We start from the raw sequence: 12,235 nt of genomic DNA on the forward strand, positions 1-12,235 counted from the left end.
GGATGCTGGTGAGGTGGGGATGGGATGCCAGTGAGATGCCGGTGATGTGCCCGTGGGACGCCGGCACGCCGGTGGGATGCCGGTGAGGTGGGGGTGGAATGCCGGTGAGATGCCGGTGATGTGCCCGTGGGAAGTCGGTGAAATGCTAGTGAGGTGCTGGTGGGGAGAGATGCCAGTGGGGTACCAGTGGGATGCCAGTGAGGTGCCGATGAGGTGGGGGTGGGATGCCGGTGAGATGCCAGTGGGATGCCAGTGAGGTGGGGGTGAGGTGCCTGTGGGACGCCGGTGGGATGCCGGTGATGTGCCGGTGGGACACACTTTGAGAAGCACTTTCCTTGTGATGGGGGCTGGAGGATCTGAGCTCCTCGCCGTGGGTATCCCATGGGTGTTCCACACGGTCCGTGGGAGCGGAGATCCGGAGGGGTGACGTGCACCTTGTGGAAGTGCCATAATGTGATGTTGCAGTTTGAGATCGAAGGGGTTTTTCGTGCTGGAACACATGATAAAGTTGGAAATTGTGCTGACTGTAACAAAACAGCTTTCCTTACTGCAGGTAAATACATCCTGGGAGAGGTTTAATTATTCCTAATTTATGAAACAACGTGGGTAAATTATTTACCTATGTATTTTTTTCTAAGCTAGGATCAATTTCCAAGTTAATGTAATTTTGCATGAAAAACAAATGAAACATGCCTAATCATCAGGATATTGCAGAATAAAGGGATATTTGTGGTCGTTGTGATCGAGAAAATAATTGAAATTCTTCTCCCTGTTCCACTATTTCTTCATATCCCTAATGGTAAACGAGACTCCAGACTCTTCCCGCAGGTCTGCTTTGTGTCATCTGGTCCTGCTGCAGTTAGGATGTGCTGGAGTTTTGAGCAGCAGCAAGTGGAAGAATGATGGAACATGAAAACTTCAAGCTCTGTCATTCTGCCCTCTGAAATTTCGGGGTTTAAAAAGGGTCATCTTTTAAACTATTCAACCAAATCACACATTTCTAACTTTTGCACTGGTAGGAAAAGCTTCTTTGGAGCTTATTCAGGAAATAATCCTCAGAGTTACCTTGTTGGAGGTGCTTTTTGCTTTGTTTTATTAACATTTGACAAGAATATCAGCATCAGGGTGAGGAATGAGGGAGGGAAAAGAAACTATCCCTTCTTGTTGTCTCCATTTTAAATAGGTCTGGCTGTGATCTGCTAGCTCACACGTCTGTCTGGTGCCGGAGGAGGACAGGATTGATGGTCTGTAGGGTTTGATACCTTCCTTCTCTCTAGCTTAATGCTCAGCTGCTTTGCTGACCCATTTCAGTTCTGACTGTGCAGCTGAAAAATTTGTAATGACAGCTTAAAATCAGCGTTGCTGAGAACTGGGGAAAGCAGTAAGAGGAATGCAGGGAAGGTAACCTGCGGCTCTGCTGGTGCCTCTGCTCCGTGCTGGAGATCTTATCTGGGTAACACAAGTAATATCTCAGAAAGCGTGCAGAGGTGAGGAATCAGGATAACCCTCCGGTGACCTACTTATCCCATCACCTGTAGAATCTGGGCAGCATGTAATCAAACTCTGTATACTTAATTGCTTAACGTTCAAATTTAAACAGGCTGCATGAAGAATGAAGCCCTCGCTCCTTGTTGTCACCTCTGCTAAGGATTTTCTTAGCTGGCATAAAAGTTAAGGAAAACTCGACAGACTTAACTTCTTACCTTAAAAGCATCTGACGTCAACTCCAGCTTCAGAAATACAGAAGAGGTACCTTTAATGCAGTTTTAATGTCCATTCACAGTCATGTTTCAGCTGTTTCTCTTCAGCAGCCCTGATTTCTGCAGCTTAGTGTAGGTGAGGACAAATCCTGATTCTCTGCTCGCTTTATGCGCTCCTGGGGTCGACTGGATTCAGGTGGTGGATGAAATTCTCCTCACCCAGATTTCCTTTGACAGTACTGAGCAGCATGCTCTCAGATCCTTGAGCATCATCTGTGGCAGTATTAATTTAAAGCACAGCTGATTTTTTTTTTTAATCCAGTTCTATGTAGCAGGGAGTAGCACTTTGGCTTTAGTTTGGTTAAGTGCCATGTGTTGCCCTCAGAGGCCAGAGTTGTAACTGCTCCACAGCAGAGAGCATTGAGGGGTGCAGGATCACTTACCCTGGTGCAGTATCTGTGTCCCACGGGCAGGACAAATGCCAGGGGTCCTGCTGGAGAAGCAAGGCTGAGCTGTCCCTGCCCACCTCGAGCAGAGCCGTGCCTGTGGTGGGACCACCCTGCAGGGCTCAGCTGCTGCTCTGGCATCTCATTGCTGCCAGGCATGGCTTTGCTGGCCCTGGTACATCAGCTTTCCATCCCTTGTATTGCTTGGGGCTTTTTTGAACCAATTTATTTAGTTTTGGAGTTCTTTTATTTCTTTTTCCACACTGGTTTAGTGCTGGAAGGAGAAGTGTGAGAGCTAACGCGGTGGGAGGGTGCAGAGAGCACGTGGCCAGGATAAGCAGTGGGAGCAGAACCTCCCTTTTTCAGTGGTAGCTAGCTGATTAGATTAGCTGAAGTTATAGCACGCCACTCCACCCTCTGTGCAGAAACAGCCTAGCAAAAAGCCAAAAATCACTTTTTGCTGGCTTAGCTGTAAAGTTGTCTTCCTATATGATCCTCAGAAGTACGCTGTATAAAGAGAACAGGTAAAGAAATGGAGTTGTTTTACCGTGGTGCACATGGAGCCTCTCGTATGGCTTGGATACAGCATATAATTTCACTTTTGCTGATGGTGGCCTGACCTAATCTGCTGACTACTCTGAAGCAGGTCAGAGAATACTGCATTGAGTAGTGTCTGCAGAGACAGCGCTTGCCTTCAACTGATGTGGCTTTTTGCAGGATTAATGTCCATCTGCAGTCATGTTTCAGCTGTGCTTCTCCAGGTAGAAGCAGCTGGAGGTGTGTATTTTCTTCCACGTGCTGTTAAAGCAAAAGTTTTGGCCTGTAAAATCTGAGCTTTTCAAAGGAAAGGATAATTGTGACTCTTAGAAATGTTTTGCGTTTAAGTTTTTATTCCTCAGACAGTCACTGAGATGTTCTAGCTGCAGAGCTGCTGAGTCAGTGAGCATATGAAATGCAACCTTTGCCTGATGTTCCCCTGATTGAAATGGAGTTGTAGGGCTCTGCCATATTTCATTTACCAGGGTTGAATTTTCCCATGGCTTGTATCTGCCTCAGATGGGCAGAGTTTGGGCTGGGGGTTAGGAGGCTAATTTGTTTGAAAGGTTTGGCCTTTTAGGGAGCTCTGCTGGTGTCCACCTGGAAATGAGGATGCCCTTCTGCTTACAGATGTCTTAGGTTTTGCTTTTTGGCTTTTGAGGTCAGCTCTAAGGTGGACACCTCACTAGTCTTTTCAAAACTGCATCTTGCACGTCCCCACAGCTGTGCTGGATTGAGATTAAGGTGTATAAGGATGGGCTCTGGCACCTGCAGCGGGGAGATGCTACCCTAGATGAGCAGCTGGGGAGTTAACAATGTGGGACTTGACTGGAGGGGAAACTAAAGGTGGTGACACAAGAAGACTGGGAACATAAGCCCTAGGAAAAGAGAAAAGCAGGCTGAGGTTAACTGGGAGTGATGGAAAAGACTGGGAGCAAGGATTGTTAGGAGCTCTGAGTGGGCAGCCAAGGACTGAGGTTGGCTGGTTATCATCCCTCCTGTCCCCCAGGGAGGGGAAGGGGGTGAAGTTAGCTAGTAGTGAGCAAAAGCCTGGCTGGAAGAGGTTGAGGGAAGAGACTGAAGATCATCTTAGGAACTGGAGTGTGCAGGAGAGTCTGGTTCCTGCAGGGCACTTCCAGAGCTTATGTTCTGCTGTTGACAAATAAATGACACCGTGCCACCAGCCTGTTTGCCACCGTGATCCAAACTGCAGGGTAGCGAAGATAATTCCTGTGGAAAGAAGGGATGTGCGTGTGTGACATCTCTGTGTTTTTACCTCCAAGTTAAAACTTGGTGGTAAAGTTGGAGAGAGTTGGATGATAAGTTGTGCCTATTTTAATTTGATTTCTTGAAATCTAAGATCGCATGTATCTTAATGTGTGATGTAACTGATAATGCAGAGTTAATCAATTGGAGTATTCATTATAGAATTCATTACATTCATTATAGAATCACAGAATCCCAGACTGGTTTGGGTTGGAGGGGACCTTAAAGCTCACCCAGTTCCAACCCCCCTGCCAGCAGCAGGGACACCTTCCACTAGACCAGGTTGCTCAAAGCCTCATCCAGCCTGGCCACAAACACTTCCAGGGAGGAGCAGCCACAGCTTCTCTGGCCAACCTGGGACACTGTCTGACCACCCTCACAGTGAAGAACTTCTTCCTAATATCTCATCTAAACCTCCCCTCTTTCAGTTTAAACCCATTTCCCCTTGTTTTGTCATTAACTGCCCTTTTGTCATTAACTGCCCTTATAAATGCACCAAGGACTGGTTGATTACAAGCTCTTTGGAACTTGTTTTCTTATGGCAGCAAGGCTTGGGTGATGCCATTCTGTGTGTTTTTCTGTTGTTGCAGACTTCTGATTTCAAATGAATCTGTTAGTGAGGGGGGCTGGGTGGGAAATCTTAGTCCTTATGGTTTCTTTGGGGTAGCTGGGTGGTAGCTGTAGTTCTTCCAGCAGCGTTGATGCGTTACCTTCCCGCAGAGCTCCTACCTCATGGGACACACAGGACTGCCCTGGATAAATCAGAGGTCTGGTATGAAGTGACTAAGGTGTGTATCCTGTTTCAGATGTCAGAAGGTTGTGGCTGATGAGACATAGGACTGCAGGACAAACTTAGGGCAGTTAAACGCTGTCCTAGCAGACTTGGTGGCTTGATGGTGGTGCCTTGTTTGCACCCTGCACAGGTGATCACTAGAGACACAAACAAACTGAGCTGAACATCCAGAGCGAAATATTGAGACAGCTTGAACTGATTTGAGGTTTGATAGCTCCTGAAAGGGAAAAGTCCTATCCCACTTCTTTCCATTAGAGGAAACTAATCTTTTAACTATTTTTTGGGAATGTCTTCTGGGTTAGCAAGTTGAATGAGTTTGTTGAAGAGACCCACAAGTGCTGGAGGGAATGGGTAAAGAAAGGATCTGGACTTTCCTCTTTCAGCCACCATGGGCTGTTGGGTTGTTAGGCTGCCACTGCTGTGTGCTGGTTGTGGGTACAGGGGAGGGAACCAGGAGCTAGAGGTGAGAATATCAAGTGCCAACAAGTCTCAGTGACAATCAGAACTTGGATTTTTCACACCTGATACCCATAACTACCAGGTCATGCAGATTGTAATAGTGTCTTTCTATTACTGCTTGTAAAACACAGTAACAGTAAATTAGTGTTTAAAAAACAGTTAAAAAAAAAAAAGAGAAAGTAAAAAAAGACTGTTTAAGAACAGTAAAATTTAGTAATGACCACTTATGGTGAATAGGAGGATAAATACACTGGTATTTTTGAAGTACTCTCGATGTAACGATAAGCACTGTGTCTCTAGGGTCTGTGTAGTAAACAAATCATGGAGCCCTGTACTAAGGTCTTTTTTTCAATGTTTTGGGTTTTCCTACGTACTTGAGTACTGCCCAGATTGTGTGAAGACATTTTATGTTTTTTTTTAAAAAAAAAACAACAAAACAACATAACTTCAAAACTCATCAGAATGGATACACCAAAGGAGGCTGAATCCCTGTTGTGTCTCTACATCCTTGTATCAAAACGTCTCTGCCATGCCACAACGTGGTTGTTTCAATATATTACACATGTGGAGGTCCTGTTATTACATAGTAATGTGGACTATTACACATTTCCTTGGTCCTTGCAGCCACTGGGACACGTGATGTGACTGATGCACTTGCTGGAGTGCGTACGCAAGGAGGGATGCCTCGTGGCAGTGGTACACTGTCTGAAGTAATTTAATGGATTTACAGTGCAGGCAGCCTTTCCTTCCAGATGTTTTTTCTCCTCCTTGCCAGGAGACCTCTATAATCCCTCAGCATAAGTTGTGCTGATACACGGTCATGCTCTGAATTAACAAATAACTTCTTTTGACTGGGTGGGTGGCTGTAAGCCCTGAGGCAGGGAAGAGAAGCTGCTGAAATGAGGAGGGGAGAGGGGAAATCCTGAGGAGGGCATTGCCAGGCAGCACTGGTATCTTGTTCCAGCCTCCTCCTACACAATATATAGCTCTTTAAAAATTATCAAAGCCTAGGAAAAATTTTATTATACTTCACAATCTCAAATGTGCTGATACAAAGACATCTTCTGCTCACTCTGAGTCAACACGCCTGAGAAACAGTAGATAATTAGCTTCATATACAAGGGTGGTGCCTTATAAATATCTTGAGCTATTTGCAGTGTGCTGTGTGTGTGTGTGCACAGATCTCGAGTCTTGCAAGCAGACGCAGTCCCTGCCCAAAGACTATTAAGCAAAATAGTAGACCTGGAAAAGAAAGCTGGCTAGCTCTGGAGTTTTTTGCCCCCCTTAAATTAGAGATGTGAGACCTGACTGTCACAGCATCGCTAGCTAATTTTTTTTTTAAAAAAACCTGTCCTATGTAGGAGAAGTTATTCCTTATCTTAAATAAAATCCTCAGATGCAAATAAAGAGTAACTACTTAAGTGAAGCATGCATGGAGCTGTTTGTACCTTGGTTTTCAGCTGAGCTGATGCCTGGTTATTCCTACTCCTTAGTGAGGCGATGCACACGCTGCTTCAGCTGTTTTGACCGCTGATAGTTTTTCCAGGATCACTTCCTTGGATTAACTAGGTGGGACTCTGGAGTTTATGCCCCAACTGTGGTTCTATAAGGTATTCAAGTTTGCATTGTTCCTGAAGTTTTAGGCTGAACTGGGCAAACTGGTGAGAGTGGATCGGAAAGAGGGGTCAGCTCACAAATTAGGTGAGAGGTGATGCTGGTCAGATCAGCACCAGAGGAATGATGTGGACAGATGGGTCTGGCTTACTGGTGGTTCTTCAGGGTGGAAGTGAGTCCACCTCTGATTTCCCAGGTGTCAGTCCTGGAACCAGTTTTATTTAACATGTTCAGCAGTGGCGTGGAGAAGATATTGAGATGTCAAAGCTTGGAGGCGACACTCAGATTTTTCAGGTGATCAGAAAGTGATGCTGGGAAGCTCCAGAAAGACCTCGCCCATCTGGATCAGTGGCAAAAAAGGTGGCATATGGTTTTCACCATAGGTAAAATGACATGTAAGGGAAAATAATTTCTGTGTGACACGAAACTTGGAACGGGCAGTTGCAACTACAGAGTGAGAGATCCTGGGGTCACTATTTCCAGTCCTCAGAAGACATTTGTTCAGCGTGCATCAGCAGCCAGAACATCTGTCAAAGAGCTGGGAACCATCCGGGGGGGCATCGAGGGTGATGGAGAGGGTCCCTTGGTGCTGTGTAAAGCTCTTGGTTGCCCACATTTTGAGTCCCCTGTGCAGTCTTGGTTTGTGATGAGTGCAAGGGAGGAGAGCTTGTCTTCTGCTTCCTCTCTCCATCTGTAGCAGCTGCCTTGCAAGGAGAGACCGTGGAGACTGGGGCTGTCCACTGGGGAGTGAAGGATATGGGGCTGTGGCTTGGGGAATTCTAGTTGATGTGATGGTAGAGCTGATGCTGCCCCTATCTTGCAATACCAGAGCAAGAGGGCAGCTGATGGAACCAGCAGATAAAAGTAAAGCAGGTGGGTCTGTTCACCTGTTGGATGGTGGACTTCTGCAGCTTGCTGTCATAGTGGGCTGGGTACAGGCAGTATCAGGGAGTTTGGGCAGGGACTAGACTAATTTTTTAGTGTGTAAATGGATGCAGAACAGGGCTAACGAGGGAGACACCCTCCAGCACTCCTCACAAGGGTGGGTGGTGGGGAAGTATGAGGTGAATGGGCATGGGAATGTGGTGGGACTCCTACAAAGAGAAGCTTCTCCAAGACTTCATGCTCTTCACTGTGAGAAAAGAAATGCAGGAAAAGTGGGTGATCCTGGGGAAGGATGGTTTGGAGAAACAGTTTCCACGTCCGTGCCTGAAACCTGACGGCTGTGTGTTCCTCTTCAAAGCAGTTGGCTTGTTGGACATGGGAGGGACAGAAGATGTGGCTGGAGGGCTGAGGTCCCCTGCTGCAGCAGCCTGCTGCTCCAGACCACCTGCCAGCAGGTGGGTGAGACCTTTCTACTGGATGTAAGTTGTTTTTTGGTTTTTTTATGGCATTTCCTTGTGCTGCAGTGGAGGAGGTGGCTGGTGAAGCCAGCATGGTTTCTCCAGATCAAAAACCAGCTCGTGTTAAATTCTGTGAGCCGCTGTAAGAAGGTGATGGCTGCTGCTTGGTCCTACACGATCATGGCATCGCCCCTCTGGCTTGGTGTTTTATGAAGAGCCTTCGAATGCTGTTTCTGTGTAGGGCACTAAACTTCATTCTGGAAAACCTCAGACAAGGGTTCATAACTGTGCGATGGACTTTGCGTATGTAACCCACTGCATTTTTAAATGAGTTTATGTGTATGTGCTGGATAAGCAGATAGGTAAGTTAGTAATGTCGAACTCGGGTCACTTCTGAAACTTTGTGGCTTTATGTTGGAAGGTTTGTGGAGCAGACAAATTTGCAGCAAGCCATTTCAGGGCTTAAGGCTGTCTGTGTTGTTGGCTGCTGCGTAACTTGAGATAGTGTTTAAGTCTCTGGTCATGGAAAACCAAGCATAGTAATTTTTAAAGACCCCCACCTCCAATTTACTTGGAACTCCAGGTCTCCAGTGGTATATGCTTGCAGGCGATGCTGAGCACCGGTGAGCCTGGGCTTTGTCTCACACTCTGCTGCCTGCCCTCCGCCAGCTCCAGCACTTGCTGCCACTGGTGTGAGCGGGTGTGTTGGGTTTGCATGGCAAGGTTTTGGTAGCAGGGCAGGGGGACATGGGGTGGCTTCTGTGAGAAACTACCAGGAGCTTCCCCCATGTCTGACCCGACACAGCCAATGCCACCAGCTCCAAGATGGACCCGCCGCTGGCCAAGGCCGAGCCCATCAGTAACGCCTCTGTGATCACAGAATTAACAAAAAAAAAAGGGAAGAGGGAAAAAACAGCTGCAGACTGCAGCTGAGAGAGGAGTGAGAAGATGTGAGAGAAACAACCCTGCAGACACCAAGGTCAGTGAAGAAGGAGGGGGAGGAGGTGCTTCAGGTGCTGGAGCAGGGGTGGGGGAGGTGTTTTAGGATTTGGTTTTACTTCTCATTATCCTCTGATTTTGATTGGTAATAAATAAATTTGGGATTTTTTTCCCCCAAGTCAAGTTTGTTTTGCCCATGCCAGTCATTGGTGAGTGGTCTTCCTCTGTCCTTATCTCTACCTATGAGCCTTTCATTATATTTTTCTTCCCCTGCCCATTTGAGGAGTGGGAGTGACAGAGTGGGCTTCGGTGGGCATGTGGCATCCAGCCAGGGGCAGCCCACCACAGCAGGTTCAGCTCATCGCCAGGCCCAGGATGGGGAATTTTCTGCTTGATGAGTGAGATGGATTTTACAGCAAAAGGGTGAGACAGTTGCAAGTGAAGGAGGAGGAACCTGTGGCTGGAGAGAGGAAGAGGACAGGAGATGGACCTAACTCACCTTTCCAGTGATGCTGAGTCCTGAATGGCACTTAAATTTTAAGTCCATAAGGACTTGCTTTTTCTGGAATAAAGTCTGTATTCATTAGGATTTCATCCTTTGGTGCAACCTGTTTAGCCTAAGTGTTTGCAGTGGGTTGGCAAACTCCCTGTAACACCCTGTGGACAAAGCCCAGCAAATCGAACTAGTCAGCATGGCTGCTCTATGTTTTTGTGTCCAGCAGCATAATTTCAGGATTCAGTAAAGCTGAGCAAGTCAGCATTGCTGCTAAAATGGGATATTCTTATCAGTGGGCTCCTGCTGGCACTGGTGGTGTTGCTGTTTGGGCAGCGTTGAGGAGCAGATCTGAACAGAAGCCAGCTTATGACAGGGAAAAGTAGTTTCCAACTAGTAAGCTTCTTCATTTTTTTTTTTATTATTTTTTTTCCCCCCTCTTAACATTTGCAAGTCTCTGTGGACTGTGGTGTCAGCACAGGAGCAGTGCAGGACACTTCCACCCTTGCAGGTCAGGAATAGACTGTGCTCGGTGCCGTGAATTTATGGACACAAGGTGCAAGTGGCTTTTTGTTATTTTTGGCCACATTGTGTATTTCTCTTGGCAGATACGTAGCTGAAGAAGCAAGGATTGTTTGGTGGAGCTCAGAAGTTGTTTGGAGCCAGTGTAATTGTACTGAATCTCTTTTTGTCTTTAAGACATGTGCTAGCTGAGGCAATTAGCTAAAGTTAAGAGTATAATAGCAGAAGAAGGGTACTGTTCCCTGCCTTGATGAGGACAGCTGTCTGTCCAAGCTGCTGGGAGCAGCACGAAGGGTGCTGTGGTGGGAGGTTTGGTTTCCAGCATTGCAGGTGCTCCTGGCAGTAGTGGTGCATATGTGAGGTCCAGGTGAAGAGCTGGTTGTCCATGGCAGTGGAGAAGCACAGGATCCTGAGCCTTGTCCTAATGAGGAAAGCCATCATTATCAAGACCTTTTGAGTAGGCAGGTTGCCTGCGTTAATCACATAATTCAAGATCATGCCTAGAACTCAAGTACATGTAAAAACAATATAATTGACTAGTCTTTTCAGAAATGAAGCCAGTCCTAATCCATAAGCAACTGGGACAGCTGGGCAGGGTTTGGGAGGGGGAAAGCACGCCGGTTTGGACTCCTACGTTTCAGTGGTACTTCAGGCAGAAGAGGGGTTGTTTTTCCTTTCCATGCCAGCAAATACCACTGCACAACTTTCAGACTCTCCATGGTGCCCTGGTGTCCTTGCTGAGCACGATAACGCACCAGCTCTCAGGCTCCTCAGCACTGAGCAGAGGAAACCCTGGGTGTCATCAGGAGCCTGGACCTGCTGCCAAAGCCCTGACCACTGCTGCCCAGCGGGGTCTGCACCGTGGTACAGGCATGAGGAGCCCTTTGCTTTGCTGTGGGCACTTCCACCTTCTCTTTCTGCAGCGAGGTCACTTCTGCCAGAGCGCGGAGGTCTGTCATTTTGCTTACCTTCTACTTGTTTTCTTTCTCTCATAGGATCGTCTTTCTCCTCAACCTTCAATACAGTTTCAAGGATCTCAAGGGGTGAGTGTTTTGTACTCTTGTTATATTGGAAAGTAAATGCAGTGTGGATTAACCACTTTCACTTTTTTTTTTTTTTAAATAAAATTTAAAATCCTACAGAACATTCTTAAGATCTGCTTAATGCCAGATATGTTTCATTGTGTGTTTACTTAAGAGTTGTAGGTGAAAGTGGAAGTCATGCTTTAGCTACGCTTCTTTTTTACCTTGCTTTTGTCACCTTTTAGCCTAAATTGGAAAGCAACGGGAATAACTTGTAAGTCTTCAACTAAGCAGTGCAAATTTAGTGTTTTAAAATTAACATTAAGTGTTTGATTTCAAGGTGTGAAGCAGAACTGCAATTTTTAGGGAGTGAGTTTTTGTACACCACAGACTACTGATGGTTCTTGAACCTTTCCTGAAACTCTAATGAAACAGAATGTTTCAAGTCTGTTGATGAAGAGCTGAAGGAAAATATGAGGAAACGTGGCCCCCAAAAGGCCCCAGGTCCTGTTAAACAATCCATCAGTGGTGCAAATTGGGGAACTAAAGCTGAAGATAAAATTAAATACAAGCTGTGATCTCAAAGGAGAATGATTTAAGATTTTGGGTTTAACATTTAAACTTTAAGGGATGACTAAAGACTCATTGTTAAAGACTGAAGTATAGATTGTGCCTTTTATGCTGTTTGCATCAATTCAGATCCATTAACTGATCCAGTTTTCCATGTACTAATGTGGTGCTTGTGTAGACATAGCCAGGATGGAATGAGAAGAGGACTGGTAAGGTCTTTCTGCTCCTGTGAGAAGATGCCCATAAATGTGAGACTACAGTCCTGGTCCAGCATCAGTTTGGCTGATGGGTACTCACACATATCTGTAACAAAGCTGCTTGTGCAGACAAAAGTGTCTTAACACTGCACTTGTAAGAAAATCCTTTCTTGTTACAGTTTATGTGCAATTTAAACTCTACTGGCAAATATTTAAACTGATACTGGCAAAAGAATTTCCTTGCTAGAATGAATAACCACCTTAGTTAAGATGGTCAGCCAAAATAGTTGTACTAGGAGAGAGTAGCTGGGAGTGCAGATTGGTTTGAATTCCT

The sequence above is a fragment of the Antrostomus carolinensis genome, unplaced genomic scaffold, assembly GCF_000700745.2.
Source record: "Antrostomus carolinensis isolate BGI_N321 unplaced genomic scaffold, ASM70074v2 scaffold17894, whole genome shotgun sequence".
Taxonomy (NCBI): Eukaryota; Metazoa; Chordata; class Aves; order Caprimulgiformes; family Caprimulgidae; genus Antrostomus; species Antrostomus carolinensis.